Source organism: Pteropus alecto, unplaced genomic scaffold (assembly GCF_000325575.1).
Source record: "Pteropus alecto unplaced genomic scaffold, ASM32557v1 scaffold87, whole genome shotgun sequence".
NCBI classification, from domain to species: domain Eukaryota; kingdom Metazoa; phylum Chordata; class Mammalia; order Chiroptera; family Pteropodidae; genus Pteropus; species Pteropus alecto.
This window is the reverse complement of record NW_006443225.1, coordinates 18,262,176-18,270,695: the sequence shown is the minus strand read 5'-3', so window position 1 is coordinate 18,270,695 and position 8,520 is coordinate 18,262,176.

The window sequence follows — 8,520 nt, the reverse complement described above, 5'->3', positions numbered from 1 at the left end:
ACAGTTACTAGCAAGCAAATGGCACCAAATAGAATTTAGTATTTACTGTGTCATTCTTAGGTTTCTAGCCTGAGGGATAAAGTGTACAATTGAATATATATTCTGAAAGGTCTCGGGTAAGAAGAGTAAGCCAGAAAATACGTCTGTGTTTGGACATGTCCAGTGTGAGTCATCTCCAAGAGATTCCTGTAGACTTGCACCATAGCTTGCTGGATAGCGGGGCTGGAAGGAAAGGCCAGGCGTGACTTGGCCGGGAATACAAAGCATGGGCAATGAGCACAAATCGGTGGCTAACACCACCCAAGTGGCTGAAGGGACTCAGGAAGTGAGTGCAGCGTGGGGGGAAGGGTGATGGCAGAGGCCTGAGGAAGAGATATACAGTGGTAGACAATCAGACAGGGAGAAGCAGTGACTTTAAGTCTGTGAGATGAAGACTGGGAAAATGATGTCAGTGGAAACACGGGAGGGAAAAAAGCCAAGGGACAGTAAGTGTTCGGTGCTCCTGAGACACCATGTGACCTGTGGTGACACGTCCCCGAAGCGTTCTCACGAGGCTGCTTCCAAACCAGGTGACCAGCAGGAGGGTCCTGGCTGGAAGAATCGTGGGCCATTTATGTATCATGCAGCAATTTCAAAAATCAGAAAGGGTCTCTACGTTCTGGTTTGGGGAAAAGATTTGCTTATTGGAGAAAGAAGTGACGGGCTACGAGACGGTAGAACGGTAGGACATGGCTTTTCTGAATAGCTACATTAAAAAAAAAAACTTTTGAAACAATGAGCCATCATGCACTAAAGTGGTAAAACAATCATAAATAGAAGAGATTGATTTTAAGCAATTTTTGATCTTACATCCGTAGAGAGGGCGTTTGAGGAACAGAAAGAACTGTGAAGACGGTTTAAAATTCCCTTAGACATTATGCTGCTTATGCAATATGAGTATCGATATTTTGCAACTCATTTACCTATATCTATTGTTAAAATATAATTAATTCAGTGAAAGACGAAAGTGATAACAAAGCATGTTGCAGAACAATATTTAATCTCATCTGGGTTAAAAATATATATATGTTAACAGAATATATATATATTAACACAATATATATATTAACAGAATGATTGTCACACGTGTGATGGTTAGGTGGAGTTTTAATTTTTAAAAAGTTTGCTCCATTCATTAAACATTTACACTTTACATGATCTGCTTTTATAATTTTAAGAAGGCAATTTAAGAAGTACCGTCAACAACAAGTAGCCAGCCCTTTCACTGATGACCTGGGACGCAGGAGACAGAGCCAGGGTGTGGTGGAGTGAAGGGTGAGCGGGAGTGGACACTGTGAGTGTAAACTACTCAGCATGAGTCAGGCACACAAGAAAGGAGGGAGGAAGGAGGGTAATTGAAAGCAGACAGCGTGCTCTCCAGGCAGGCAGGCAGGCATCCTCTGCCACAGTGTTCTGGCGCTGGCTTTTCCCTCCAGAGAAGATGCTTTCTTACAGACATGGGCGTGCCTCACTCGGTCACCTCGTTTCAGTCTGTGCTCAAATGCCACCTTCCCATTGAAGCCTATTTCAAAATCACAGCGTTCTTTCCTGCCCCTTCCCTGACCCTACGTTGTGTCCGCGTTGCGCAGTTGATTTCTAACATTTTATATAATTTTTACTTTTTTATTGTTCACTGTCTGTCTCCTCCACGAAGCTGTAAACTCGATTCAACAGAAATCATTTGTGTCTGCTTTGTACACTAATATATCCCCCCGTACCTAGAACAGTGAATGGCACGTGGTATTACTTGATGACCATGTACTGAATTAAAAAGAAGGGATTTTTAGGTTTGGGAGACTTGAGCATTTCTCTGCTGACCGTGACTATTCGCAGGAAGAAAGGTAAATCTGATTAGTGAACTTCAGGACGGCAGAAGCAATCCTCACGAGATTTCGTCTGTATCTTCCTAGAGCGTATATAGGACACACGTCGGAGTTAGCAGAACAAAGCTGTTCAGAACGTCTTCCAGGCCAGCGAAAGAGTGGGACCGATTAGCATGTGTGTCCTTGCCATTCGGGCTTTATTTCTAGTACCGTAACGGACACTGCCAGAACAAACAGGTACATGAAATTTTGTCGGTGATTTTTCAAGGGGAAAAAACTCATTATCGTGGCAAGCGCACACTTCAGAGACACACACTCTCTGTGTGGGTGCTGACTAGCATGAAAAAGCCAAGGTCCAATTAATTCCATTTACCGATACGGCACATTGAACTAGCCTCACCTACACCGCAGGAAGAACTACCAACGAGAACTGCCAGAGAAGCCTGCTTGCAAAGACAGGTTTGCCGCAAGGCTTATTTATGTCCTTTGACAGTTTAATATTCGATATGGATTTAGGCGGAGGAAGAAAAGAAGGCATTGCATTAAAGTCAGATTCAATCCAACAAGACAAATCTTTATTAAGGGCATCGAAAGACCTAGACAAAACTAAAGCCGTAAAGAAGACAGCGGTCTCAGTCGACACGCAGTGACTGTGACGATGACGACAATATGAACTTGATCTATTCCGTACCTCATGGTGTTTTTCCAGATTCAACATCTTGATACTTCTTTGGGCCTCCAATCTTTCTTGCCTTGTGATAGTGATCCTTGTGGCTCTGAAAAGTTTTCGATTTTCCTGTTTTGTTTGGATTACTTTTGGATTTTACTTTGAATTAAGTCATTTAGTTAAATACGGCCCAGATCTCTAATCTGAGGGGATCACTCATAAATGATCCGTGTGCCAGTACTATGCACAGTATTCATTGTCTTGTTTTTTTTTTTTTTGTATGCCATTTAGACCATAGATGCAAAGAGAAAACATATGTGCCGAAAAGCTTAAAAAATAAATTCAACTAGTTTAATAAATAGGGATATATTTGAATCTGGTAAACAACACAAAGTTTACTTTAGAATTAAAAAAAGTATAAACTGGGTTATTTTGAAATTAGAATCAAAGGAGTCTAACTCTTCTCATCTGAATAAAAATTTACAGTTCTCAGGGAACGGAAATGACACACAACGTCATTTTGAAAAGAGAGAAAGAACAAGAAATAGAAAACATTACACTTCACCGGTAAAAATAGTGTCTCACCTGAGACAGATCAGGAAAAAGAGTTCATCAGAATAAAAACAATCTAATGAGGAAGACACGATCAGAAGATTTGTTAGTTAAACACCGGGTAGAAATGCTAGCACAGCAAATGAAACAGGCGAATCCAAGCACACAGCCACCACGTCACAGGGAATCTTACTCAAGAAACGTATGAGGGTCTGTGCTGTGTTTGAAGAATTCATGGTCTGATACGCCAAACTCGGTAGCCTACTGCTTCAGCCCCTTGAAAACTTCCGATTCTATCCTCTCCTCATTGAGGCGTATCCGTCGCTGCCAGCTAATATAGTAAAACATTAGGCAGGTGCATTAATGGTAGCTCTGGGATGCCAGGTAATTTGCACGAGATTGGCATGGAGCGATGACTGACACCTTGGGAGCTCAGGGAGGTGCGAGATCTTTTTAGATGACTGTTTACTGACTTCATTACTGTTACAATACACTTAATCGTTCCACGTCATACGTGAGTTAATGGGTGTTCTGAGTCCAGTCAATGAGCTGGAACAAAGCTGCCTTGCCTGAAGGACAAGCAGGTTGGACTAATTTTCTCATTTGACAATAAAAACCGTTAAATAGGTCACACAGACCACTGTCTTAGAAAAGGAAGTCTAAATCTACTAAGTAAGAGAATTTTGACAAGCTGATCGGACACCGAGGCTTATGAAGGTCAGTCGGCACCTGGAATTCTACACTGCTGGTCGTTATCACAGGATCGCCCGCAGTCTGAGAACGAGTCAAGACCTGCGCATTCCGATTGCTCCCTTCCCACGAATCACACTTGAGTAACATCTGTATCTCAAAAGCAATTCTGTTGACCTCAGAGAATTCCAGGTCGAATAAGAAAATTGTCACTGTCACCCAAGAGCTCATAAGAACACCTCAACGTCATCACACAGTAACGGGATGTTAAGGGAATCTGTCCAGTGACTTTAAAGCGAAAAAGGAAAATATTTTTTCATTTTCTTCAAATAATTTGTATGAATAAAACTGTCATAGGTGTAATTTTCTCATTGGTCATCTTTAAATGCAGTGGTTAAAAGCATAATCCTTCCACAATTTAGTATATAAAAGATACCTCGGATAATGCAAACTGCATAAGCTACAGTTCGAAAGGCGATTTGAGAAATATTTCTCTCTTGGACTAGCCTATACTCAATCCAGAAGTAGATAAGAGAGTATCTGAGGGAACACTTAAATAAGGAATATAAATTTAGGCACCAGACGTATAGTGGATTCTGATTATTTAGAATCGTAGAATTTGAGGACTGAAATGAAGGAGGATAGAGAAATGAGGGAGCATGAGGAAAAAGTGTAAGCGGATGTCTCGGGTGTCTTGGTCCATCCCTTCCTATTTCTTCAGAAGAACCTAATTTTAACAGTTAATATATAAATGTGCTCCAGTGCCCCCATACATGAAAATGGAAACTTTTACTATGCTTTGCGTGCCTTTCAAACATTACCCAAGTCTTTTCATCTTCACCAGACATCGTTAAAAAGTTGTCTCCTCTCGCCTGATTTGCATCGTCCCTTGCACCCCACAAACTGGAGTATCGCTTCTGTCTATACTGTTCTCAAACTGTTGTCACGAGGACCAGATTCAGTGGACACACTTTACAGTCTTAGTCTTGCTTGATCTTTTTGTGACACTTGGAAATACTATGTAATCTAATTTGAGATTCCATCTTCCTCTGCTTTCTGAGACACTGACGTCTGGCTCCCCCTTTGCTGCCCACTGCTTGTTACCTTGCTGGCGGGTGCCCGTTTCTCTGTCTGCCCTTAGCATCCATGCCAGGTTGTTCCTGGCATTAGCTCTCTCTCTCTCCCCTCACCTAAGTTGCAGGCTGGGTAATCTCATTCATTTCCATGGCTCAAGCAATCATCACTATGAAGATACACACATTTCCAACCAGGGTCCTGATATTTTGACGTGGCCATTTTGGTTCAGTCTTCAAAAGGAACTTTTTTATTTTCGCTCTTATGATGCTCAAAAGTGGCAGTCTCATTTTATCCCTGGGCTTCTTTCTGTGAAATTAAGCATGTTTTATTGTTGAATTCTAATCAACAATCTGGAAACAAACAGTTCATATAACGCTGAAATGCTTAGAGTTTCTAAAACACAGCAGAATTCCCAAATTCTTTTATGAAGCTAAGAAAATCCAACAAAAATAGCCCAAGCTCAGATGAACATAATATGGAGATGATACATATCCCAATGATGAATATGATTGCAAAATCCCGAGTTAAATATTCGCTACTTGAATTTGGCATTATGATAAATTTGTGGTTTATTTAGGAATGCGACAAGAAAGAACATGATCATTTAAATAGACAGGTCAGTAGTCATTTAATAAAATTTAAAATTCACTCTCAGGCTCAGGCTTGAAAATCAAACAGAGCTGATGTAAACGATAGGTTATCCATTCAGAGTTATTTTCTCACCGAATAAGTTAACCTTTTGAACCCGGGTTCCATTAATTTTTAAAATGTTGTCTGTCCAGATTGTCTTAAATCTTTGGTTTGAAATACATCTCGTTCTTTCCTTTTCGTTATATTATTTATCCTTGAAATTACACATTTAACATCTGTTTTCCCTACTAGACTAAAAGCACCTCGAAGACACGCATTGGTGTCCACAATGCGCAGTTTAATATGTGTGCGTATGTGACCAGGTACAGAACGTGTGGCACCCAGTGAAAAGTGAAAATGACAGTCCTCTTGTCCAAAAATAATTAAGTTTCAAGACAGTGACAGAGCACTAACCGAGCATGGAGCTCTCCTGCGCTCAGGCCCCCGTGGACCACACAGACACATGCCCATTAAACAGTCGTGTGTGTGTGTGTGTGTGTGTTTGAAATATGTTGAATATTATGCCTGGAAAATTAAATCATAGGAACTTCAGAAAATATCCAGAGACAGAATAATAACTAGGATTCGCTATAAAGAATAGTGATATTAAATTGGGCAAAAATAGTTCAGGTATCTATAATTGACTATTTTGATTGAAGACTGTAGAATATTAAAAAAGACATTGGTTAACCTTTAACAATTCACTCTTTAAGTTGACTTTGATATCGTCTTATTTCAATTTTTTCTATTACATTGTATTACTCATTCTTGGAGTGTTGTCTTCCCTCTTAATATTTATTGGTTATAATTGGTCAACTTTAAATACTATTGTTTCCATGTCGACTTTTCTGCACAATTCACGAGTAAACATGACAGTAACCACTCCATTTCTCTAATTATAAAACATCAACATCTAAAAATCCATAAAACATTTTATCCTTGTCCATCTATCTTATAAAAAAATAATGTTCAACTACTAATTGAAGATTTCATTTTGGAATTCTTTTCCAAATGGTGTTAATTCTCTCACAGATAGAAACATAATCACTTGACATAGTGAGAATGTGCCCATTTTCATACAGCAATACAAATTCCAAATCCTTTATGAATATTTTCTTAAGAGTGATTTTTCACATTTGGGGTCAGAGCTCAGTGAGGAATTTATGTCTCTGCTGGGGCTCTGAATAATGTCCCCTCGTGCTTCCCAAAAGTTTACTCAGACACCAGCCCTTATTCTGCCAGGTTTTAAGGTGACTGCATAAAAACGGAAGACAGATTTTCCCTTGAGGACGTTACGGATGGCTCTTTTATCTGTCCCTGAAAAGTTAAAAAAAAAAAAAAAAGACAATGCTGGTGATGTGCAGTTTATATACGTCGATGCTGCTGTCAGGAATTTTAAGTACGTACAGCAATTGAAGTGCGTTCAGTGAGAGCTCCCCCCTCCCCCGCCGCCCTTAAAGGCTTGGGGGGCAGTGGCAAATGTTCAGAAGGTGGTCCCCAGGGTGGGGTGAGTGTACATCAGATATCCTGCTGGCCACGAGGAGAAGGAGGTGTCACATGCGACAGTGAAAGCTGGGGAGTCCCTGGATTGCGGGGTGTTCACGGCTTGGGCGTGGAGATGCAGGGAGGGCACAGACTGGATTCGGGGTTTATTTTACGGGGGGAGCTGACACCCAGGCCTGTGGCTTGGGTGTGGGAAGCGACACTAAAAGAGGAATCGGGATCCTAGCGTCTGGCTCGCGCCACTCTGCCTCGTCCTCCGTTTGGCCGTTTCTCTCCCTCTCCTTCCCCCTCCCCTCTCTCCCTCTTCTCTTGGTTCACAGGATAATAGAATCCGGCATGTCCCATCCCCAGCTTCACTCCTGCGAGGATCTCCGTTTAGAATTCGCAGCCTCCAGAAAGCTTTCCTGAGGGCCCCACGTTGGGGCAAAGACACATCCAGGTGATACGCGACCCCTTCTCCCCGCTGGCATCCATTTCCATGTTATTCCACCGTGGACTCCGGAGCCCCCGCCGAGCACGTTAGTGTCGGGTCTGTCACCAACTAGCTGAGAGCAGCACTCTGCCAAGTTACTAAAGGAAGTCTGAGCCCCCACATCTGCCAAGTGCAGATAAGAACGCTGTCCGCCTCATAGAAAATTCTGCATGAGAGGACGTATGTGCAACGCTTAGCACAAGACCAGTGCAGAGCAAACGCTAAGGGCACGGCAGCCATCATTATATCACCGTTATTACCTCACGTTACCAACTTTCATGTAAGCGGGGTTTCGGCAGAATATCTGACACCAGACTAAGACGTGAAATACCTAAACGATTCAGGCCTGGCAAAATATTAATTCCTCGGTAACGCACCGTCTAGACGGACGGTGTGATTTATTAGCCAGTTCAGGTGAATGCGCACGTAAGTCGCTGTCAACGGGTCCGGTCAGTCTCCGACTCCTCCGCGGAATCTGGGCTTTGATATCTGCGCCCCAAGACACCGCTTTCCCAGACCAGGAGGACCCACAGGACTATCTTCCCGCGAGGTCTCACCTGAGCAGGTGCATGTCCGAGAGACAGAGCGAGCAGAAAATGACTGATTCGAGGGGCTGCAGGGGCTGAGGGCGTGGCCCTCTTAATCATTCTTACTTCCTTTTTTTTCAGGGCGACTTGGCACCGTCCGCCACATCCGCGGCAAAAACTGCGACGCCTCCTTCGAGGCGTCCGCTCGCAATGGCCCAGCTCTCGCCCTGCGCATTTGTCGCTTCCGCTGGACGCACTAGCAGCCGATGCTTTTGGACCCCAGTGGCCTAGCCGTGCCAAGGTGGTGAGAGGTCAGCCGCGAAAGTCTTTTGCCTCCGATCGCTCCAACGCAGGAGGCTCGGCCCTCCCAGGGCGCCTCGGCGAGTCGCGCGGTCCTCTGTTCCCGGTCCAGGTGCGCAGGAGGCGCCGGGGAGGACGCAGGTGCGCCGGGGAGGGGGGGCGGCGAAGGCGCCCGGTGATGAACCCAAAGATCGAACCTGCACACCGAGCGCAAAGTAGAAACTGAAAGTGCGCTGCCGG